Raw genomic sequence first — 26,818 nt, 5'->3', positions numbered from 1 at the left:
GTTTTAAATTAGTCAACGAAACGACAAAACTTTGATGTAAAAATATGGTATACTGTTTTACAGCATATGATTATATTTATAAATCAATAAGTAAGAATCATGGTTAACATAAATACTTTTTTCTCACTTCTCAAAATATTTTTACTTGTCAACAAACATGTTTATATTATGCTACAGGAACTACAAATAGTGCAACACGAGCTGTAAAAGAAAAAAAAAGAAAAACCTACACTTTTTGTACGCATAAACTGAAATGACTTTTGATAAATTCTTTTACACGTATATATGCCTGCAGCAGGAGTGCAAATTGTGTACAAAATATGGGAGAAATGTGTAGAAACTTCCAAGGGTGCAAATCATGCACATTTCTCACACGCTTTGTACACATTTCGCGTATAATTACATGCAAAAGAAGTGATCAGAAATCACTGCAGATTACGCGTACAAAAAGTGAACCATTTTTTTAACAGTGCAGTATAACATTTCAAGCATAACTCATTGTTTACAGTTAATTATATATATATATACTAGGATCATTCAATAAGTAAAGAGACAGTCTATATTTTTAACACTAATCAATTTTTTTCAGGGGTGTTAGCTGGCAACCTTGGGATATGCTCTGATCTGCTGTTTCGTAATTTTATGTCAACATAACTTCAAAAATATCAATTCATCATGGCAAGTCCTCTAGAAGATTGCACCTTAGAAGAACAGCGCTCAGTCAATAGGTTTTTAGTCGCAGAAGGTGTAAAACCAAGTGAAATTTTTTCTCGAATGTTGAGACAGTACGGTAACAGTTGTATGAACCGTGCGAATATGTACAAGTGGGTTGATCGGTTTAAAAGTGGCCGAACAAGTGTAGGTGATGAACCCCGATGTGGACGTCCAGTGGAAGTTTCTGGTTCTTCGTTGGAATCGAGGATTGACGGACTTATTCGTGATAACAGAAGAATTACTGTTCAAATGATAGCTGAGGAAGTTCAAGTAAGTGTTGGAACTGTTCACTCAAAGACGCCCTACGTGGAAAAAGATTTGCTAACAATAAGGAAGTTAAGGCAGCGGTGCAAAGGTGGCTTCGGGGTAAATCGAAAGATTTCTTCGCCAAGGGAATTAGGAAGCTGCAAGAAAGATGGGACAAATGCATAACTGTAAAGGGTGATTATATTGAAAAATAGCCTTAGTTTTGAAAGATTGAAATAAATCTTTATTGAGCTATAGCAATGTCTCTTTACTTATTGAATGCCCCTCGTATATATATATATATATATATATATATATATATATATATATATATATATATATATATATATATATATATATATATATATATATATATATATATATATATATATATATATATATATAGGCTATATATATTACTATGGATATGTTTATGGGTGTCATAATTAACGATATACAGTAAGGGATTAATATGAATAAACTGTGACTGATGAAAAGGCCTATTTTATTACTAGAAAAGAGTTTGTTGATGGTATGTGATATTGGAGTTCTTTCAGATCAGTTTGCATATCCTAGAGTTCCGTTGATTACAGAGTTTAGAACAACTAGCTTTAAAAAGGATGTATCGATTTTAAAGTTACTAGTAAGTTTTGATTCATCTCCAGTTCATGTGTTCTCATTTTATTAGTTGTAGAGTAATGCATCTCTATATTCTGTATTTTTTTTTAATTTTGCATAACAATATTATTATTATCATATAATTAGTTGAGAATAATAATAATAATAATCAACCGTTTTTTTTCTAACGCAGTATGGCCTTTTAGTCACTTACATTATAAGAAAATATCCATATAGCTGTCAAGTAAGAATTTGTTCTTACAGCTACATGAAGCAATTCAAAACGTGCAATATTGCGTTTATAAAGTTAGGGAAGCACATCAAATTTCCAATAAAGTAACTGTCCACATGAAAGGATATAGCAGCGCTACTATTATCAACCTACAGTTCTAAATATTTACGGTGATTGGGGAAATCGGAATGTACATTAATAATAATAATAATAATAATAATAATAATAATAATAATAATAATAATAATAATAATAATAATAATAATAATAATAATAATAATAATGGTAGTAGTGGTAGGGAAAATCGAAATAGTAAGATTTTTTCATATATTCAAAGTTTCGGACGAAAGTAACGCTTTACTTGCGTTACTGTCGAAGTAGGATAACATTTACTTTTCTGGAGCAAGTAACGCGTTGCATTTTAAGGGAAAGTAAAGTAACTTGTAACGGTTTACATTTTCACAAGCAACTTACCCAGCACTGACTCTAGGGACACATGAATAGCACAAATCCAAGATGATCTGAATCTCCATCTCCTGAAAAATTTTGGAATTAAAAGATCAGCCAAATTCTGGAGAAAAATCACACTCTCCCCAAACCCAACACTAAAAGCAATTGATAGGCCCGACTCCAAACGAAGATTATACCTAATGCCTCACCCCCGTGAGATTTAGTAACTAGGAACCGATACCTTCAGCAAGGGCGCCGATTTCTCCGTAAATTTGGGGGGGGGGGGCATTCAGATGCAGAAGGTATATATATGAAGATTTTAAGACAAATTGCACTTAAATTATGCCAAATATTGTATATTCAAATATACAATAGGGGACCCACTTCAGCTTGTGGAGACCCTTGGCCTCCAGAATTTGCGCCCTTGACCTCCAGACGACTACAAATCAGAGAGTGCCCGACAGTAGCGACTCCGAAACAGTAAATAAGTTTGCAACCATCATGCCATCACATGGAAGGCATGAGCTTTTTAGCCCGATACTTCTAACGTACAAAAAAAAGTCAAAACAATACTTGATATCCCAAACGAATCTGTTGGGGCACAATGACAGTGAAGAGGCTGCGGTGGCTCAGTATAGAGCGTTCACCTCTGGTGCTTGGGGTCCCGGGTTCGATCCTAGCTCCTGCCAAGTGAACTTTGTGGTGGACAAACACCGTGTGCGTGGGTTTCGTCGGGTTCTCCCTTTCCTCCCACTTTCTTCATTCCACCATTTCATTCATTACTCACCATCACCGTCTCCTTTAGCCTAACCGACATAACCGTGGGACGTAAAAATCAAGGATTTAATTTCATTTTTACAATGACAGTGAAGTCAATACCGGTGACAACCATGGAAAATCGGGATATGTGGTAACCCTGGTTAATACTCATCTAGATTTATACAGTATTTCCATCTAAACATGCATACGTCCTATTTAATGCTTTTATTTTGCTGTTTTTAAGAAGTTTGGTTTCACCAACAATAACTCTTAAATAGAGGGTCAACAGAGTTGGTTCATAGAGGTGATATTCAAACCGAAAGTGTTAGAAATCAACCATTTTAAGTTTTAACGTTGATCACTATAGAACGGAAACAGTAACAGATAGTTATTGTTACCATTAGCGTTCTAAGAGTAAGTACTACCTTCTCTCTTAACCTTCTATTCAAACTTGAAGTGAGAGCTCCTTCGTAGCTAAGCAGTTAAGAGTACGCGCCTGTACCGTGGGAGACCCGGGTATGATTCCAGGCGGATGCTCATGTGGTTCGGATTCCACGTTAATAAATAGGTCCACGTCTCATATAGCCTCGCTGCTGAATGGGACGTTAAACTCAAAGTCAACTCAACTCAAACTTCAAGTGGTAGAAATGAACCACTTTCGACTTTAACGTTGATTCTATAGAATAAATAGGTAGCGAGAAACTGTTTTCTGTAATCAATTAAGCGTCCCAAGAATATATTCCATCTCTACTGTAAGGTCTCTACTTAAACCAAAAGTGGTAGAAATCTACCACTTCTGGTTTTTATATAAATTGATAAAATGTCTCGCCATAGAAACCAAACTCCTTCACGTGGTGTGCGCGTGGCACTTGATTAAAACATGAATTAGCGAGTTGCCAATGTGCAAATATTTGTAATAACTAAATTATATTAGTAAGAAAAAAACACCTTGTTCAAAACCGAGTTATTGAACTATTATTATTATTATTATTATTATTATTATTATTATTATTATTATTATTATTATTATTATTATTATTATTATTATTATTATTATTATTATTATTATTATTATTGCTTAAGCATTAGTTTTCACAGGAAACATTTCGTATCTCCTGGTTTTGTTCGTTAAATATTCTGTTCCTCACAAAGAGGAAAATAAGAAACTAATTTACTTAACTAATAAAGAATAATGTTACTACGTTACAAAAAGAATAAATAAAATTAAATTATGTATAACCTTCATGTCTATTTTCATAAGACCATGCTGTGTGCCGTTATATTTAGCCTGTAAACACTTCAGCGTGTAGACATGTAAAGCCATTAGGTGAAGAAAGGTATGCATAAGTCAGGTAATAACTGAAAATGATGTCATAAGCAATTACATAGAAGATGAGTTGTCGCGGGTGGGTGCAGTTCAAGGCGCAGTCATTGAAAACCATATTGCGTCACGTTAAGGATGGTCTAAAGCCACAAAAAGTTTGTTTCTGTGATAAGAGATGGCGTTGCTATCGCCCTATCTTTTCAATGTTAATTAATATTCACAAAAATGACTAATAACTTTTACAAATACTGAACTATGTTCTTCACTGTCAGTCTGTTTGAAGATAATGACTATACGCAGCAATTGTTCCGTGCAGATTTTCGAATTGTTGACTCGTTCATTGTTGAGTTCAACTAATTGTTGCAGAGGAATTCAATGCCTCTCCCCTTACCATTTGTTCTAGGACTCTGGAATTTTGGTATTTAGTACAGCATGATGTAGTCTGTAGGTTCCAAGGTGACAATTTTTCGAAATTTTGTTCTTTCCATTGTTGCAAGCTTGTAATTGTTGCAGAGAAATCCTATACTTCTCCCGTTATCATTTGTTCTAGGACACTGAAATTCTGGCATTTAGTATAGCGTGACCTAATGTATGAATCACAAGTTGAAATTTTTTCGTAATTTTGTTCTTTCCATTGTTGTAAGCTTTTAATTGTTGGAGAGTAATATCATGCTTCTCGCGTTACTGCTTGTTCTAAGACTTTGAAATTCTAGCATTTAGCAAAGAATGTAGTAATGTATGAATATGAAGGCGAAAATTGTATTATGTATTTCCGTTCCCATTGTTGTAACCTTTTAATTGTTGTGGAGAAATCTGATCCCTTTCCCGTTATCGTTTGCACAAGGACGATGAAATTCTGTCACTGAGTACAAAATGAAGTAATATATGAAACTCAAGGCGAAAATTTTACAGCATTTTGTTCTTTCCATTGTTGTAAGCTTTTGATTGTTGAAGGAATCCAATGCTTTTCCCGTTCTCATTTATTCTAAGATTCTGAAATTTCGGCATTTGGTATACCATAATGTAGTGTATGATTCATAACGTAATCATTTTTCGATATTTTGTTCTTTCCATTGTTGTAAGCTTTTAATTGTTGTAGAGGAATTAGATACCTCTCGCGTCATCGCTTGTTCTAGGTCTCTGAAATTCCGTCATTTAGTACAGGACCAAGTGATCTATGAATTTTTATATGAAAAATTTTACTACAATTTATTCTTTCCATTGTTGTAAGTTTGTAAACCAACCATTGTTGTGAACCAACTTAATTTATGCAAAATGTTTTGGTTATTCTGGGTATTATAATAATGGACATGTTCAGTTTAACCGAACCCACAGTTTTCCCCCTCGTTCTTTCACATCTGTTTTCTTTCCAAGTGTCCAATTTCGTTTCTCCCTCCAATTCGTTTCACTGTCCTTGAGGGGAGGGACATCCTTCTGAAGACACTGGACACGACCGTCTTGTGAGTTTCTCTCTAAACACCAAACACACACACACACACACACAATATAACTATACATTCACACGCACCTTTCTGTTACACATTATATGTGGAAACAAATACCAATCACTCAAAGGTTTCTCAGGAACATTTATGAACAATTTAGAATAATTATGTAACTGAAACTGCGATTAGAAAATTTTGGTTTCAAATTTGATAAATACAATGAATACGGTATTTCAAGCGAGCAAATGCAGCTACATGCTATGACAACTCACCGCGTGTTGTTGAGGGGAAACAATATTGTTTCAATGTCTTATTACTGCATCCATAAAACTTATGTAAATGGACTGGATTAGATTGGATAAACCGCTCACCTCTGATAGCAAAAAACCTTCGAGTTATTTTGTCTTTACACCGCTATACTGATCTTATGAAATTATGTAAACATATTTAACTAAATAAATAAATAAAACTAAACCAAGGATTGTTTACACTTGCTTGTTATCTTTAATTTAAAAAAGTTATTAATTATATTTCTGAAATTTCCTCAAACACGATTATTTGTATTCAAAAGCATCATCAGTTAATTTATTAATCTTCCCAAGATTACTCGCAATTGACAATGAATGAAATGCATTTATTTCTCGAAGTGTACTTAGCCTCATCAATTTTTTTTAATCGTCTCTTTTTATCGTAGTCCCTTTGTGCGTTGTATGTGCTCGTTTGAGGACACATGTCAAATTTGTGCATTTACTATCAAAAGACAAACTAAAATAAATGTTTTACTCTTCTCCACTTTTGAATTTCCAAGCCCTTTCTTTGTTCGAGTATTGTTCGTATAAGAATCTGTTCACTTTCCCAACTATATAGACGCTTAGAGACTGAGATATAAGATTTTAATAAGATAAGTAATCACTTCCAATTTCAATCAATCTTTGTCGCTTGGAGGACGATACGATGGGTCACTGGTAGAGCCTCACCTCTAGTGTCAGACATCCCTGGTTTGATCCCGCCAACGCAAATTTGTGGTGGAAAACACTGTAGCCGCAGTTTTCTCGGGGCTTTTCCATTTCCAAAAACATTCTCATTCCGCCAATTCTATCATGATCATTCACTTCCATTACAGTCACCATGTTTTCTTCTCTTATCGTTACTGGAAAGTAAAAATTATCCAGAAAGCAACCAAAAGTGTTGTTGAATTAAAGCATTACTGAGAAATTGGACTATTCGATTATGCATATAACAGTGATGGAATGGGACATGGGCCACTTGGGTCTCGACTTTTGTCTCAGTCATCCGGGTCCGGGTTCGCTTATCAGACTCGGTCTGATTCGGTGACTGAACGAACCCGGACACCAAATCATATCCGGAAACTCAGATACACCTGGTGACTGAGGAGCAACCGAAATAGCTCTGCAGAATTACTGCAAAAATTTTATTTATACTTCATTAATGATGTTCACTGCTTGAGTTAGAACATTAATTTGCCCGATACTTGATGTGACATTTCTTAATCAAGATACCATGTTTTGAATATTTCAAATATAATTTCATGTTTATTCGTCTTCAAGCATGCGGTTTTTGATTATAGCCTATAACAAAAAAGAATTAACAAAAACTGATTAACCTCAGCGGTATTTTTTATGTTCTAAACAAGAAGCTTTACAGGTCGATTAAACATTAACGATCTCTCATAAGACAAACATGTAACTTATCTTTTCTTTGCGATTTTGAATGTTGGTACCCTTATAAGCGTTGTAGTTATCTTTCAGTGTAACGCTTGACACAAGGAAGCAAGCAAGCGTAAAATAAAATTATATTTAGTGGAAAGGCGATGAGAGAGGAGAGAATCAGGTTTGTTAGAACTGCGTTAGTAGCCTCACACACACTTCTCATGTATATGACTTTCCATCTCTGGGTTCTATCGAATCATCGGGTCACTCCGGATGATTGGTCGTGGTTTCTCAGTCATGGGTCTTTCTGGATCTGATTGCAATCTCTCTTCCGAGTCATGTTACACGAAATTCGTGACCTATTCCATCAGTGGTAGACTATCTATATGGCAACATCAAACATGTTATAAGAAAAACGAAAAACAGAAATATGGAAAGATATTGAAATACCCCCCCCCCAAAAAAAAATTGAATATTGAAAATATCAAATACCGAAAACATTGATTCGTAAATATTTCGGTATTGATGTTTAGATATTCGAAAATATCTTATGGATGGATCAATATATCGAAATATCGCACAGCACTAGTTAGGATGCAGATAAGCATGTAGCCACACGTCTCATATAGACTCGTTCTCGCATTCTCCAAACAAACGATGTTTAAATACACTGTCTAGTATCAAACTCGTTATTTGGCTTGGTCTTCAAAGTAGAATTTCTACCACAGAATTATTGTGGTTTCTGAACCCGCGATAATCAAATTTGTGTGCTGTCAATAATTACCTTTGTTATTAAATATAGAAAACAAGTGACGTTCTCTACCTGATCTTTGCTTTTTCATCATATACAACTCAAGCTCGCATTATGATATTACGGCTCGTATTGGCCGTAATAGAAGCCGAACATTTTGTTACCATTTCAATTCTGAAAAATTAGAGTGCGTTATATGTTCCCGACGTTACTAAAATTATGACACTTCTTCATATCATATGCTGCTTCAAGTAAGTTGATTCATCATTTTGGAATAACGATTATACAACAGCATAGTAGAAACTAGCCATATTATACAGCAGCGTTTCCCAACTGGTGTGCCGCGGCACACTGGTGTGCCGCGAATGGGCCGCTGGTGTGCCGCGAGAAAATGAAAACAAAATTATTAATTATATAGGAACCTAATTACAAGACAGGAAATATGTGTATTTAAATTTCACATTATTATGAACCTCTACAATGAAAAAATACTGTAATTGTAATATATTATTTTACATACATTATTACTACATAGATTGTATTTCGAAAACAGAATTTTATTAATATTTAAAATTGTGACGTATGTTAACCATGTTAATAAATTATAAGTTTCACACTGTGTTACTTATCTGTTCATTTTTAATGTTGAAAAAAGTATTAATTATCACTGTTATGACCATTATTGTTTCTTTATTGTTACAGATTATTTCGTAACTTGAAATTTTAAAATCTCATTATATCCTTTCGACAAAGCAAACACATACAAATTACCGCAATTCTGTTTAAAAGTACAAGAGATTTGTTTGTTCGTTCGTAATTTAGTGATCTTCCTTGTGACAGGTTGGATACATTCTTCGAAAAAGAAAGTGTATTTTTTAAAAGACTGAGTTCTATATTTCATTGGAATTGTTTTCTATTTTTTTAATTTGAATGAAAAGTAAGTATAATGATTTACGATGGAGGAAAACCAGTGATCGAGCTTTATTCTTTGTGAGAAGGAGATCAGTAATCAAAGAAACCAAATACGACGGTATTTTCTATTTACAAATAATAATAATAATAATAATAATACCTATGAGTGTGCCGCGAGAATTCAAGTTAGACCCGTAGTGTGCCGCAAGTTGAAAAAGGTTGGGAAACGCTGTTATACAGCATTGTCGAAACTAACTTTCGATAGTTAACAGAAGTAGTTTGGCAACGGTTGATGACTGGCAAAAATCAATAGGCAGTGCAAATTTTAGGGATGCGCACGAGACGAGTCGAGACAGAATTTTCCTGACAAAATTCGAGTCGAGACATCACTTTTACAGCACATTTTCGAAACGAAACAGCCAAAAATCTTGTCTCGTGCGCATCCCTAGCAAATTTTATAACACATTAAAATATGTTAAAGCACTCAAAACAATTAGAAATACGTCAGATGCACATGTGTGAAATTGTCCCCTAATAAATTTCGATTCAAAGCCAAAATCAATCATTTGTATTCTATTTGTGATTGGTTCTTTTGAAGAAATAATTTATTTCACCAACAAAAACGAAATATTTAAAAAATAAAGCTCATACTTCACCCTATCCTCAATTTTCAAAAATTTGATTCAAAACTAGGAACGCGCACAACACAAGTCGAAATTTAAGTCTGTCTCTACTCATATGAAGAAAATGCCGTCTCGACTCGGCGAATTCAAAATCTAAAGCCATCGTTTGTTTGAAAAATATAAAAATAAATTTTTACATAATACATATGTATATAGATACTTTATACAGACACACACACATTTTATATATATATATATATATATTAGAGACCTGCACGGGCCGAATTTTTCGGCCCGAGCCCAATCCAGCCCGAACGTACCTAGGCCCGGCCCAGCCCGGGCCCGAAAAGTTTTGAAGATTTTCGGCCCGAGCCCGGCCCGGCCCGATAAGTTTTTTAAAATTCTTGGCCCAAGCCCGGCCCGGGCCCGATAAATTTTAAGTTTTTGGCCCGACCCCGGCCCGATAAATTTTTTAAAAAAACTTAGCTCGAGCCCCAATCTTTCTCAAAATTTAGTACTAAATTTGACCTCACCCTCAAACATTTTCTAAACTCTGGTTCACAACCTGACGCTTGCCTCCCGAATAGTACCATTGCCTCCTAGAACTTTGCCTGTCATCGAGAGAACAAAAATTCCATTCCCTGTAACAAAACTCTAACTTAATTGATTTTTAGCATAAAGTGAAGATGACAATATTGTTTAGCGACTGGCAAAACATTCCCACCCCTTCTTGTTATATTTTGAGTTCAGTGAAGGTCAAGGTCAGAGCTCAATTTACCGCATAATGCCTGCAATCCTCTATAGTGAAAGTGGAGCCGCTAAGCAACACAAACTGTAAATTGCTATTGCATTCTTTGTAACATTTTTCACGGGCACACTTCTTCAGCGTTTGGCTCTATTCCAATTATCGTTTAACGAAAGTCAATAATTATTAAAGAATTGCAGTTGATCGGCCCCAGCCCGGACCGACTTGAAGGGAAATCAGTGTCGGCCAGCCCAAGCCCGGCCCGGCCCAAAGAAATAACAGTGTCGGCCCGCCCAAGCCCGGCCCGGCCCAAAGAAATAGCAGAGTCGGCCCGCCCAAGCCCGGCCCGTGCAGGTCTCTAATATATATATATATATATATATATATATATATAAAGATATGCTTGGGCCTTGAATCGAAATTTTGAAAATAAGTGAATATCGTTTCACAGTGTGGAACTAAGACTTCCAAACTATGTGAATTGAATACTCAAACATGAAGTAGTGCATCTGTAAGTACTTGTTGCAATAGAGTAATAAGATCAAAGATAGAACCTGTTACTCGGACGCTGAATTTATATCAAAAAGCCATTAGTCGCTGTCACTTATCGTTTTTATTCTATGTCGATAAAGGTTTAAACTAAAAATCGTTTATTCCAACCACTTTCGGATTGAATAGAGGCCTAAGGAAGAAAATCAAACCTATTTTTGGGACACTGAATCAATTGCTAAAAACCACATCTTGATAGCATTTACAGTTTTCGCCGGACAGTACTGAAACCAGAAGTAATAGTATATTTTAGTCAATTTCGGTTTCTGTAGAGTTTGTGGATAGTCATAACATGTCGTCTTGAGACGCTCAATCGTTTACAAAAAAAAAAAAAGCTTTTGGCTATCTATTACCGACATAAGTTAATGGTCTTAAACAATGAAACCGGAAATAATAGTAAATTTGAACCACTTCTTGTTTTGGTAGTGTTGTGGATAGTCATATTATATTGTCTTGAGACGCTGAATTGTTTGTAAAAACTGTCTCTTGCTATCTGTTACCATTTTCGTTCTATGGTGAAAAAGTTGAAACCTAAACCGGAGATAGCTAATTTGAATCACTCCCAGTACTAAAAGAGAGTTAACGAAGCAAGTGGAACTTACTCTTAAAACGATAAATAGTTTTCAAAATACCGCTTTTCTATATACCGGTATGTTACAGTTTTCGTTCTATGGCGATAAACGTTGAAACGGGAAGTGTCTAATTTTAACCACTTCCGGTTTGAATAGAGAGTTAACGGAGGAGATGGCAACTATCCTTAGTATTCTGAATCGATTGCAAAAATTCGCATCACAATATCTCTTGCTGTTTTTGCTCTGATACTTGTCAAGAGACCGACAGCGCCCCTCATGCACAGCATAGTTTGCAAGTCTAAAAGAGGGATCAGTGTGAAGTTGGCCAAATTAATTTTGTAAATATATATTGAATTGTTTCGAAACGAACTATTTTTTTTCAAAGCTATCAATAACAAAGGATTGATTTTGGTTTTGAATCGAAATTTAAAAAGGGAGAGGCTCCATACACATATCAAAATACCGATATATTGTTTTTGATGCATTTACTTTTACACAGTCGTGCAACAGCATTATCATTCTGTGCATACATATATTCAAAATTGCGAGTAAAATGAAAAATTACTCCATTTTACGCAACTAGGTGAATCGTATGATGTAAACTGATGCTTGAGTCAAAAGTTACTCGCAGTGGCGGATGTAGGTACATATTTTGGAAGAGGTTTCTCATAGTTTTTTTTTTTTAAGGGGGCGTTAATCTACGGCTTAAGTGGAATCCAAACCATATGAGCTCCCACCGGGAATCAAATTCGAGTCTCCTGCGCCGAAGACGCTTATGCTAAGCATATAAGCAATAGCTTATAGACTATTTTGTGTTTACATAGCTTAGACATATAGTATCTAAATTACTACTTTGAAAAAAATGGATACATTGTAACAGCTCTTTTCTCCATAAAAACAACACTGACGCCCACCGCTATTGCTTCATTGCATGTATTTACGTTACATGCTTTCTTAATAAACAAACAAAAAAATCGAATTTACACCTTTCATTTTTTTCTGCATCTCATAATGCATAGGAAGGGAGTTCATATATAAAAATATACAGTGAAACCTGTCTATGTTGGCCATCATCGGTTCCATCGAAAAGTGGCCAACTTAGACAGGTGGCCAACTTACAGAAAATAAGTGTGATTTGTGTATTTTTAGAATAGGATTTCTAGTATTACTTGATTGTAAAGTTTTAATAAGCAGTGGCACGACAGCTACTTATAAATAATGTATATAGAGTAATCATAAGAATACACAGTACTAGAAAATATTACTATAGTATGTTTAATATATGTGCATACCTTTCTCTTTCTGAAAACTAGTCTGGTACATTGGATTATTCGGATTGAAACACAATAACACAAACAACCATGAAATAGAAGCGTATATACGCAGTTTATTGAAATTGATATTATAACACACTGAGTTATTCAGATTGAAAACAAGAAAAGCTAAGTTGTAAATTGAGAAATTCATATGTAATTTATATGACTTATTTTCAGTTGTTACTGAATGGTGGTTTATTCTAGACGTATTTGTTTTATACTTTTTGGCAGATATGCACATTCTAATCTTGTAGTTAACTACCTCTTGTTAATGAGCTAGAAGTGTTTCCCTCGGAGCAAAAGATGTTTTGAGAAAATCTTGAGGGAATTCATATCTAAAAAACTCCGCTATCTTTTGACAAGCCGACAGGTACCAATAGTTGACAATTGAGATGGATAGTTTTAACCTTGAGAATTTTCCCGAATTACTAAAGCTCCCCACTGATGAGAGGAGTTGATATAGCTAATGGTTTTACCAAAACAGACAGGGTAAACAAACACGTACAACCATTTCATGAATTCCTGTACGTGCTTTTTCTTATTCACACCTTCCTTCACCACCCCTTTATGAGGGCAGCGTTCTGGCCATTTACCTCCAAGAACAAATCGTGCGAATCTATGCTTCTTTGTGTCCAGTCACAAATACAGAACATCTGCCTCTCATATGGGAATACGAAAGAGTTAAGAAAAATAACAAAACGGTATTTTTCGTGGCCAAGATACGCAGGTAAATTTATCATTATCATCATAGGATAAACGTTGCTTCAGTGTGGCCAACTTCCAAGATAGACAGGTGGCCAACTTATAGAGTAGTAAGTAACGAATGTCTTATGGAAAATGCAGGTTCAAGACGAACTAGGCCAAGATAAGCAGGTGGCCAACTTAGAGTGGTGGCCAAATTGACAGGTTTCACTGTACTCTCTAACATGTAAGAGTATAGTTTTTATATATAACAATAAACTTAGCAAGAAATCTCACTATACCTGTTTTCTTCATCCGAAAAAAAAAATAAAAAGTACGGGTCTCGTTTCCCTTATATTTCCTGGACGTGAGATTATGTTGGGTAAGGGAATACACTGTGAGGATCGATCTTTCATGTTGATCTATGCACTAGCCCAGAATCTTAAACTTTCTGATAACGCGGACTCTCTGTTCATTCGGGAAGTGATCTGCGGACCCCCTTGTAATGCTAATTTGAAATTTCACATGCTATTAAAAATATACTAATTAGAATTATTACTGACAAGAAAAAGATTCAGAAAAATAATGCAATAAGTAATTTATTCTAAAGATACATGATTGTTTCCTAGTGAACGAAATTTCAATTGAAAATACAGTAAGTTTCAAGACTAAAAATATTTTTTTAAAAAAAGAAAATTCACTTGATAAACAACGTTCTCAAATCTGTGGGGTCACTAATGTGAGAAATGAAATTCTTTGTGTTTTTTCCATAATTGTATTGAAATGTGGAATCAGTGATGAAAATTTTCCAGAAAATTTATATTGTCTTCATCGCTAAATAGCGTTATGACTCCACACCGATAGTACATGAAGGTTTAAAGGAGTAACGCATTTCAAAACTCCTATGACGGATAAAGAATTCAAATTTTTGTACTTTACCCGTTAATACATTGTACAGATCAATGGTATACGATATGAACTTGTGTGCCTGAACTCCCCTTTATAACGTTGTGTATACGCCACTGGGGGTTCTTGCGTTCAATTTGAGTTGTCATTTGTGAAATCTTTGATTAAATCTGTGCTGAGCAAATGTATTTCATTGCAAGTCCAGTATCACGTGAAAAAAGACAAGCAATATATTGCAAATACCGAAATAAAAGTGTTCTCAGCAATCCGCATTTTCGCTATTCAGCGTTCTTTACCAGAAATGGAACGATTAGCTTCAAACTCCTCTTCCGTACAAGCTTACTAGACAGTGGTCAGTGGTGTCAGGTTACTTAGAGGGATGGAAGTATCAAAAAAGAAAATTCCTACGAAGGTCGCAGACAAACGACATCCCACACCCTCTGCCCCATCCTTCGCGAGGAAAAAAAATAAAGAGGGGGAGGTAAACTTCTAACTCAACCTTCCAAATTGGGTTCGACAACACTGCCATCTATATTTGTAAATTTCGTAAAAACTGAAAGCTATGCCCCCTGCGAACGTAAAATTGTACTTCTTTCTGACGACACTATTTCATCCCTTTAGACTAACCTTAAGGAACATTTTAAGCAAAAGTGATAATTTACTACAATCCTAAAATCAAACTAGAAATATTTTTCCAAGATCACAAAGATTGAAATAAAAGTAAAGAAACATTACTTTTAATATGTTTTCGCCTCTCTTTCTCGCACACTTATACACACACGTACATGCATCTCTCTCTCTCTCTCTCTCTCTCTCTATATATATATATATATATATATATATATATATATATATATATATATATATATATATATATATATATATATATATATATATACAAGGGAGGATCCAAGGGGGGCTATAGGAGCTATAGGCCCCCTTTGACGCTCAGATATACACTGGCTAAAATGGGCTTCAATCCTGCTTTACACTACGGCAAACTATGGTTTAGCTCCTCCCTTGATCATATCCTGGATCCGCCACTATATATATATATATATATATATATATATATATATATATATATATATATATATATATATATATATATATATATATATATATATATATATATAGAGAGAGAGAGAGAGAGAGAGAGAGAGAGATTATTGATAGTTAGAGATAGAAAGAAGGCGCGGGCAATGGTGGTCACCTAAGAAAAAGACAAGACAAAACATGGTATCGACATAGAAGCCAGGAACAGGCAGGAAGGTGTCCGAAGACATCGGGGGTTACCCTTAAACTACGGAGGTAAATCTTTAATGTTAACCAGTTGTCACTGTATTGAAATAAACAGAGTGTGTTGTGCACCCGAATATTGCACTGGAATTATAACTCAGCCTTGTAAATATGTTATATACGCGAATATATTTTCTTTCTTTCTATTAAAGAAACTGCTAATGATCGGGTAGCCATTATATCAAACGGGTTCTCCAAATCATGAAAATAAAGAACTGCTGCTTTGTATTGTTCTAGGAGGGCCAGTAATTGTTTTGGCACTGTATTTGTAACTAAACAAGAACCTAAACTCGAATACTATTAAAGCAATAGCCAAAAGACTGGTATCTTTAATTTAACGTCACAAGTTTTTGCCTTTAAGCTAAAGAAAACGGACGATTAATGGAAGTGAATTATTATGAAATAATTGGTGGAATGATAATGTGAGAGAAACCCGAAAAACTTCGGTTATCCATCATATAGTTCGAATCAGGGACCCTTCGGCGCTCAACCAGTCTTTTTAAAAATCAATCCCATCCGGGACTAATTTCTCAGTTCATTATCTTCACAAATCACGATGAATTGCATTTTGCGATCTGCACCCAAATCTCAAAGATTATTTTAACATGTTCACCGGCTATTGCAGAACTGCCATGCCTCTCATGAGTCTAATTTTATGTACAGACCAATAAAGCAGAAGAATTTATGTTCAAACAAGTTAAAACCTTTCTTTTTCAAGTGTGCGCTCGGAGAATATGTGAAACATACTTCGGTCCCACCGTGCCCTCTTACGGAGGAAACATCCCTTTTCACCTGAAAGGAAGTGAATGACTCCGACTGTGCTGCAAATTTGTCATTCAGTCGTGTGGTCGTGGCGAGTGAAGATCGCAGGCTACTTAGAATGGTTAACAAGACAGTGCACAGTGAAGTCCGTGAAATAATTCAACTATTGAATTATCTCGGCCACAGCAATTTGTCCTTCCTCTTTTCAGGGGGGTACAGGAAAACACTGGCGCAAATCCCGGGGGAAGAGGGGGGCATGTCACCTCCAATCTTGGGACTGAGGGAGACTATCTCCCCTAATAATCCGATTTGAAATGTACTTTCTGGAGAGAAATGTGATGATCTGTGTCCGATTGCCACAAACGAAAGTGAAATGAAATTGATGTCCCCACAGAATAAGCCTCCAATCTGCCCGCCTTCCAATATTGAAGACAACTCTGCTCCCCTCATTCTCCACAACATTGTTTTTCAACTTCATAAATATTTTGTACGGTGTCTTCCCGTTGTGCCTACTTCCCGTTATGCCTACAGGCCCTCCAGCACTTTGTAGAAAATATTTTTAATGATCTTATCTGTAGGCAGAACGGTAATTCCCGTTGTGCCTACTTCCCGTTCTGCCTACTCTTTCGAGACGGGGAATTCTGTGCAGGGAGGGATCTTTTCTAGGAATTTTTTCTTTAGTAATTCTAATAGATTCTGTAAGAAGAATAACTATTCCTTTAAATTTCATCATATATTTTAAATGTTATCTTACTTGCTCTTCTCAGAAAAAATGACTAGGTACAGTTTTGTTATTAGCAGCGTTATTCACGTCTACTTTAGTAGAGATGTGTTTTTTTAATACTTACAGAGAAATGGAAAATTAATTGATTCAGTTACAAGAAAATAAACTTATTTCGGTCTAATATCAAGACGTAGTAAAGAAAAGACATATTGGAAATGTACACGTGGGTGCAAAGCGACAGTTGTTGTTTTGGGTGACGATGTTTTATCAAAGAGTGGAGTACACTCTCATGAAACAGAAAGGAGCAAAATTGAAGCAAGATGCTTAATAGACAGGATGAAGTGTAAAGTGTCCGAGAATCCTGTAGATGCAGTAAATGAGTAGTTATTTTATTGGTTAGTTCTATCTTCTAGTTAAAAATTAACTACTTTTTTCTTTCGTTTTTTAACATTACGTTAAGAGACACCAAATAGTTGATCTGGGTAAACTGAAGTCAGTTTCTTGAAGGTAGTGGCCTAGTATCTCGCTAGTCGTGTGATACAAGTTCAAGTTAGCAGTACAAATAATCTCAGTTTACAAGTTTTGACTTCAAGCTTATTGCACTAGTCAGATGAATGTATTTTGCAGGTAAATTTTAACGAAACTATTCATGTATTTTTTTTATTTATTTCATTTGTTTCTATCTTCAGAGAAGTGATTGCAAAGGAAGGGATACAGGAAGAGGTTGCAGCCGCTTTGCCAACATTTGAGGGAATTAAACATACCCTGTATAACTGTAGAAGCGCAGAAAGGCCTGAACTTCCCACAACAAGAAATTGTATTAGGTTAGAGGGCAGGTGGAGACAGACATTAACAGGAGAGGAATTTCTCTTAATTGATGATGGTGTTGATTCTGATCGATTATTGGTAACTGAATTTATTATTATTCAATTTTAATTACAATAACTTTCGTAAAGTACTTAATGTTAGCAGTGTTAAGTTTACAGACATTAATTAATATCATCTAGTTTGAATTTACTTAATAGGATCCTCAAAGTTTAGTTTTGGAGCCAGAGGTGTACTAATACAATTAACTGATTCAAATAAGGGATTTCAATTGTATTATATTCTGGGCACGAGCTTTAGATAACTTTAACGTTCAAGTATGCATCCTTAAATTTTTAGCTAGAATTAAGTATGCTGGTCATCACACTTCAAGCTTGCAGCATGTCTGAAAATTCAATATTAAATATATATTTTGTTTGAATTTAATAAGTTTGTTAATATGTTAATTAGCTAATACACTAATAATTATCAATATATTAGGGGAGCTAAATATTAATATTATATTCTGCAGGTCTTTGGGACAACCGGAAATTTACGGAAGCTTTCAACCACAAAGACAGTTTGGATGGATGGTACTTTTAAAGCAGCTCCCCGTATATATCAGCAGCTGTACACCATACATGGGACATATTTGGGGCAGACTTTTCCGTTTCTATTTTGTTTATTGCCTTCTAAGAAAGAGGAAGACTATCGTAGGATGCTGCTTCTCATTAAAGATGCGGCTTCTGCAAATGGTATTTCCTTTAATCCTACTACAGTGATTATAGACTTTGAAAGAGCGGTAATCAATGCCGTTACTGGTGTTTTTCCGGATGCAGCCATTCGTGGGTGTTTCTTCCATTACACCCAATGTTTATGGAGGAAAGTTCAGTCATTGGGGTTGTCCACTTTTTATGAAGAAGACAAAGAGGTCAGGAAGTGGATAAGACGTGCTGCTGCACTACCACTTGTGCCAGTGGAGCAAGTGGGTGACATGTTCCTGCATCTCCAGGAAAATGCCCCGGAAGTACAAAACGCAGAGAAGTTTCATGACTATTTAGTCGAAACATGGCTGGACGATGCAGACGCCATTTTCACAAAGTAAGTACGATATAGTAGTTACCTTATTTTCTACGCTATTTCACTATCTGTTTTTCGTTTGATTTTTTTTTTCAAATATATGTGGTTTTCGTTTGGGAAACGAAATCTACGTTAGCAGTGATTAGTATTTCATATATAGGCCTACTCATTCGGTCATTTTAGTCCTTTATGTTTTTCCATTAGTTTCGTTTGTCATTGTTGTATTGCCTATGTGTTCTACAATTGTGAGCTCAGAAGTGTCTGGATATGAAATGGTGCATAGTGTCTTTAATGGAGTGTGGTAAGCGTAATTATTATTCTCATTCCATAAAAAATCATTTCTGAGATCTGCATGCCAATACGAAATTTTAATCTGCTCATACCAGAGATCTGAAATTAACTCTATACTAGTGTAATGATTACAAAACTGAATACTTATGAATTTACCGTGTTACTAACAACAAACAACAGACGTTATCCTTAACGTTATATACGACAGACGTTAACATGCAACTTCCAATCGTTGTTGAATGTCTATTGTCAAGCTTTGATTTGTTTTATGTAATTAATGTTTCTCTCTTTTCCAGAGATATATGGAACCAATATGATAATGTTGAGGGAAGAACAAATAATGTTGTAGAGGGCTGGCACTCTAAATTAAACAGAAAACTGACAAGAGAACATCCAAATATTTTTACATTTGTACAGCTGTTGCAGCAAGAACAGAGTGAGAATGAAGCTTGTATGCTGATGTTGGAGGTAGGAAAAAAGCCGAAGGAACCAAAGCTGAAATATAAGCGAATTGAACAAAAAATAAAATCATTGAAGGCACGTCTGGAATCACATGTAATAGACTTGGTGGCTTACACAGATGCAGTTGCATACTGTTTGCATTTAGAACAGTGATGGTGAGATGTTTTAAATATATTGGCTATATTAACGATATATGGTATTAACATTGACGATATGTAGTATTTACATTGACAATATAAGTATATGTAACATTGCATGTAGTATAGAATCGTGTTAGAAGACAAATTACCTGTTAAGGTAATGCCAAAGAAGGAGCAGTGATGTAAAAGACAAAGGCTCTTTTTTTTCAAAAGGGCCGCCTTATGCATCCTCTTGCATTGTTTGTTTAATGTATGGCCGAACATGTCTTGAGGATGTGAATTGTGGCACTTTTTAGTACTGCAAGCCTTAGTATGCTGGAGATAAACTACTGGAAAACCGATTAAAATTCGGTTGTGAAATGAATTTATATTAGCCCGAAGTAAGTCTGTTTCGTGTTCGTTTCAGATACAATGTCAAACGGGTTACTGGCAACTCAATCAATCAATTCGAGGAAAGAGATATGATGGAGACAAACACTCTTTTTAAAGGCCGCCTTATGCATCCTCTTGCGTTGTTTGTTTAATAGTTGGCCAGACATGTCTTGGGGATGTGAACTGTGGCATTTTTTAGTACTGCAAGTCTTAGCATGCTGGAGGTAAACTACTGGAAACCCAAATAAAATTTTGTTCTGAAATTGCTTGATATTAGATCTTTTTTTTTTTTTTTTTTTAATGTTTGTTTCACATACAATGTCTAACATTCTTGCAACTGAGTCAACCAATTTTCCATGTATGATGAAACTTGTAGAGGTGGTGGTTGTTTTTACAGAAGCTTTTAGAAATACTAAAGAAATATTCCCTACAAAAATTCCTCCCTGCACATAATTCCCCGTCTCGAAAGAGTAGGCACAACGGGAAGTAGGCACAACGGGAATTACCGTTCTGCCTAGAGATAAGATAATTAAAAATATTTTCTTTAAAGTGCTGGAGGGTCTGTAGGCAGAACGGGAAGTAGGCACAACGGGAATGAACCATTTTGTACATCGCTTTAAAAAAAAATAATATTACGGGAACGGTCTTACCCGTCACCTACAATGTTGAAGACAGATTTGCGCCGCTGCGGGAAAACACACATCGACAGCAGTGGCACACTTGAACAGAAAGGCAATAGTTTATTTCTAATTTAAAGGGATATTTGTGTGGATTCGTTGTTGTTTTCACTAAGTAACAGAAACAAATGACTATGAAAATCTGGTTTTCGTATCGACGTAGCACTTAGAAAATACTATTTGACAGTGTTTACTATCCTTAAGATTAGGTTGTCTTGCTGTTGTCTACTGTATAACTTGGTTGTCCACTATACGTCACCCATAATTGGATGACCATACTGTTAGGATACTAAAATTACTTTTTTGTATCTAAAAAGAGCAAAGTATTATTTCAAATCAACTAGAGTTAATCAATGAAGGCCGATACTACTCTTTCCATAGCCAACCTTTATTTAGTTTATACTTCAACCATAAGCCGTTAAACTTCCTGTATTCCACAAAGTATTCCAATAACGTAAGCCACCTTGGAATTACATTACACACACCTAAAATATCAATTGCCATTCAAGGCTCATCTACCTAAATATAAATAACTTCAGCCACTTATGGCTCAATTTGTGACATCAATTCAATTACACATATAAACAATCACATAGTTAGGGGGCGCGGTGGCTCAGTGGTAGAGCGTTCACCTCTGGTGCTTGGAGTCCCGGGTTCGATTCCAGCCCCCGCCAAGTGAACTTTGTGGTAGACGAACACCGTGCTCGTGGGTTTTCTCGGGGTTCTCCCACTTTCTTCATTTCACTCATCTCTCATCATCACCGTCTCCTTTAGCCTAACCGGCATAACCGTGGGACGTAAAACTCACAGATTTCATTTTTTTCATTTTCAATCACATAGTTACGCTCTTCATTTTCTAAAGCATCATTCTTCTTTTGTTTACACTATCTATATACTAACTTTTAACACTTTTGACTCCCAACATCCTTCCGGGTACACATAAAAACGAACTGCACCGACTGAAAAAACCTAAGCTAACATCCTTCCGTGCATTACCGAAAAAAAATGAAGTCTTATTTAACAAAAGATGTAACCAAATTCACAATCAAGATCTTGTGTTACTATCCCCCATTGGCTTTCTTTCTTCTTTTTTTCTCCAGTCTTCTCAATCGTTGTTCCATTTCCAAAATCTTGTTACTCATCGCCTGCATTTCCTGGTCCCTCGAAGTAAACTCAAGAAACATAAACTGTAATAGTTCCTGCTTTTTGTTTAAGACGTGCTTCTTTTCTTTCTTGCTACTTTCACTCTCCCTAATAGTTCCTGCTTTTTGATTAAGACGTGCTTCTTTTCTTTCTTGCTACTTTCACTCTCCCTAATAGTTCCTGCTTTTTGTTTAAGACGTGCTCCTTTTCTTTCTTGCTATTTTCACTCTCCCTAATAGTTCCTGCTTTTTGTTTAAGACGTGCTTCTTTTCTTTCTTGCTACTTTCACTCTCCCTAATAGTTCCTGCTTTTTGTTTAAGACGTGCTCCTTTTCTTTCTTGCTACTTTCACTCTCCCTAATAGTTCCTGCTTTTTGTTTAAGACGTGCTCTTTTTCTTTCTTGCTACTTTCACTCTCCCTAATAGTTCCTGCTTTATGTTTAAGACGTGCTCCTTTTCTTTCTTGCTACTTTCACTCTCCCTAATAGTTCCTGCTTTTTGTTTAAGACGTGCTCCTTTTCTTTCTTGCTACTTTCACATACAGAGAGATATTGTATTGGAATTATAATAGAAAAAAAACTGTCATATATATATATATATATATATATATATATATATATATATATATATATATATATATATATATATATATATATATATATATATATATATATATATTCAGGAAATTATGTTTCTCACATCAGCAGCCTTCATAATAACATAATGAATGAATCACAAATTTAAATCCAGAAGGATTTAATGTGTAGTATCACAACAGACTGGAAAATATATTACATGAAAACGAACCAAATGTTTGTAACACAAACCGTTTCCATATACCCTCCAGATTAAATATCTCATTAATTAAACTAGAAATAAGTGGATAATACTGTAATTAGTGGGTGTAATATATGTGGGCCAAGATTTGCTCTGTGACTCAAACAAGTACATTTAATTCTTATTATTTTGATAATTCAAAATTATTTCTGAAGATAATATTTTTAGTAGACGAATCTTCTAATTATTCTTAGAAGAAATGTAGCAATTAAGTAATGAATTCATTTTTTTTTTGTCTTAATGGATTCCAGTATATTAGGCGAATTTGTACATTAATTAGATTTGTTGTATGTTACGAGCGCTTTTATGTTAGAATTAAATTCCCATTGGTGAAAGCTATAATGAAACCAGCTAATTAAATGTAATGTTGTGTTAACAGATAATTAGTTAAACAAGGCAGGTAATTTTTTGTCACTCTTACAATCATATTGATATTCATGCATATGATAAAACAAATATTTGTTAGAATTCCCCTAGTAAGAGATAGCTAATTAGGGATGGCCAGAACCGGTTCCTAGTGGAACCGGTTTTCGGGTCTGAACGGATCCGGTTCTAGAAGATCCGGTTTTTCGGATCCAGGTCTGGAACCGGTTCTTCGGATCCAGGTCTGGAACCGGTTCTTCGGATCCAGGTCTATAACCGGTTCTTCGGATCCAGGTCTGGAACCGGTTCTGAAACAGAACCGGTTCCTCGCAGAACCGGTTCCGCTGGAACCGAAACTTTGTGACCATCCCTACGCTAAACCCGAGCTGCTGGCAAGCTGTGAACAGTAAGCTAGATGAAATGGTGGAAGCGACAGGCAGGCGCCCAGGTGGCGGCAGCTTGTCTCATTTGGCTAAATAAACTGGGTAATTGGCAAACTCATTGGTTAAACAGGCAAACTGGCCAACTCATTTGGCTAAACACCCACTGGTGGACCAAAATTTTTTTCTGGGGGCACAAGCGGGTCTGGGCGAGGAAGGCACAAGCGCATGGTCCTCTTTGCATTATTTTTGAAGGTGAACTTTATGCCTCCTTTACGGGTCTTTGGGGGCTTTCGGATCCAGGTCTGGAACCGGTTCCTAAGATCCGGTTCTGGAACCGGGTTTTCAGATCCAGATATGGAACCGGTTCCTAAGATCCGGTTCTGGAACCGGGTTTTCAGATCCAGGTCTGGAACCGGTTCCTAAGATCCGGTTCTGGAACCGGGTTTTCGGATCCAGGTCCGGAACCGGTTCCAGAACCGGTTCTGAAAACCGGATCTCCAAGAACCGGTTCCTTGTGGAACCGGTTCCGCCGGAACCGGAACTTTGTGGCCATCCCTAATAGCTATTTCTGCATTTATCCTACGTTTCAATTATCGTTGTTTGTTTATTATTGAGGCAAATGAAATTCTAATTCCGAGAAGTTATTTTTGATAATAATAGCTTCTTATAATATTCTTGCTGAAAATCTGATTCACAAATGAATCTTCTTTTAATTTTATAATAAACTAGCTTAACCTGCGCTCTCTACACAGCGCATCATTCACATATGAGCATGGATCTCCTTGTCATTCCTCACAACATCTTGACATGTCCCTTTACAGACACAAATGAAGGATGTCTTCATAAAAATCGGCAAGGGGTACCATAAAAGGGAGATTTATTCGATTATTTTTTCAATATGTCACACCGTTAGCAAGATTTGAGCCTACTTCCGGATGGAGTTTTTACTTCAAATATGATCAGCGTTTTCTTTCTTCTTGCATACAGTGTGTAGGGTCTAATAAGCAAATATATTACACACACAATTAACTTATAATGTCAGTGATGTTCATTGGGCAAAACACTCCAAACAATGAAGATTCATCTTAGACTGGAGAAATGGTTATCCTTCATTTTTCATTATCATTTGGCCATGAAACAAACGCCGGAGAGATATATTAACCCCGTATACAAATATGTGGTGTTGGAATGGATAACTTAAGACATGATGCTTTATTTTTTTTTTCTTAGATGTCAATACTTCCAGTGTACTCCTTTAAAAAATGTAATAAAGAAATAACGGTCATTTTTGAAAAAGAAACATTCAATTAGAACTGAACAATCTGCACAAAATTGGCAATCGATCAGTGAAAATGGCATCTGTCTAGAGTTTGTGATTTCCGAAATATTATTGTCAAAAGAACTGGCCACAAACATATAAACTTTTCTTGATCACAAGCATATAAACCTAGCACTTTAATAAATAGATACTTTACTTTATTGGGTTTCTATACTGTTTTGTTTCCTTCTCCGTGTAGTGTGATCGCTAAAGGACGTCATTTCTGATACTTGACGGGCTAAGTTCCGTCTTATATAGCTTCGCTGCTGAAAAGGACGTTAAACTCAAAATCAACTTGATGTGCTAAGAGGACGTGGTAGCTCAATGATAGAGTGCTTCCTTTGGTGTGTGAGGTTCTCGGTTCGATCCGCTGCCAAGTAAGTTTCTGGTGGACAACATCTTGTCTGTGTTTTTTTCGGGGTACTCCCGTTTCCTCCCACACTCTAATTCTACCAATGATTCCATCATCATGACTTGCTTTAATCATCGTTTCCCTCAGCCTAACGGGAAAAGATTTCATTTTTAGTGACGGGTTAAAATGGCCATAAATACTGAAATTCCAAAAATATAATTCCTAATTCCGCTAATTTATCTTCTAATGACATGCTTTACTTTAAAAAACGACATCGTGATTTGTTATCTTCTAATTACTTTCATATTAATTCCTGCTATATTACTGATTTCTATTTAAAATTCTAAAAAAAAAAAAAAAAAAAAAAAAAAACCATTCAAAGATGAGACAAATATCAATTCATAGATCTCACTGGCCAGGAATGCTTCCCAACTGCAAAATAGGAAAACAAATTCTGAAAACAAATTTAAATAGTCCCTCGAAAGGTGTAATTTATTTTAAAATTTTATCTGTTGATGGACATAAATAATGAACTTATAACAAAATAAAAATTTGGGTAAAATGAACCCGGACATGGTACGATTTTTAAATAAATTCAAGTAACTTCAAATGTATTTACGCAATCCTTAACAAGTTTTAGTAACGTTATACCCACTATAAAGCTATCGAAAGGCGTCGCGTTACAGATAACTGCATAATGGCAAACAAAAGTATATGTTTAATACGTGGCAGTGTTGCAAACTTTAAAAGTTGTTTGAGAATATTGAATCCTACAGCTTTGATTCAGCGATTGCGTAATACAAAGTAATACGATTGCGTAATAATAGTTTCAAAGAGTATTCAAGTACAATAATATGTGCACTGATTCAACATTGTCATCAGAACTTTTTTAAAAAATCAATGGTTTTATAAAGAATATTCTGAACGGAATAGTTTCCAAGTTAATATAACATATTTCTCATGTTAAAATGTTTCAAACCTGGCTTTCGTAGTGTAGTCACTAACGCTCTCGCCTTCGGTGCGAGCGGTCCCGGGTTCGAATCTCAGTGGGGTCACTCGATCGAAAAAGTGTAACATGCTTTTTCAGCCCAGCCACCCTGAATGAGGCTTTCCTGGGTTTTCCTCATTCACACCAGGCAAATGCCGGGGTGGTACCTAACTTACAGGTCCCAGGCCGCTTCCTTCCTTCCCCAATCCTTTCTTTGTTCCCTTTCCCCGGATAGTGTGCTCGCCGAGGGACGTCATCCTTCAAATTGTGAAGAGTTAAATGGCCTTAGATGCCGAAAGCCCAGAAATCTA

The sequence above is a fragment of the Thermobia domestica genome, chromosome 1 (assembly GCF_964235325.1).
Source record: "Thermobia domestica chromosome 1, izTheDome1.hap1.1, whole genome shotgun sequence".
NCBI classification, from domain to species: Eukaryota; Metazoa; Arthropoda; class Insecta; order Zygentoma; family Lepismatidae; genus Thermobia; species Thermobia domestica.
The sequence above is the reverse complement of the archived record's forward strand: the minus strand, read 5'-3'. Positions refer to the sequence as shown.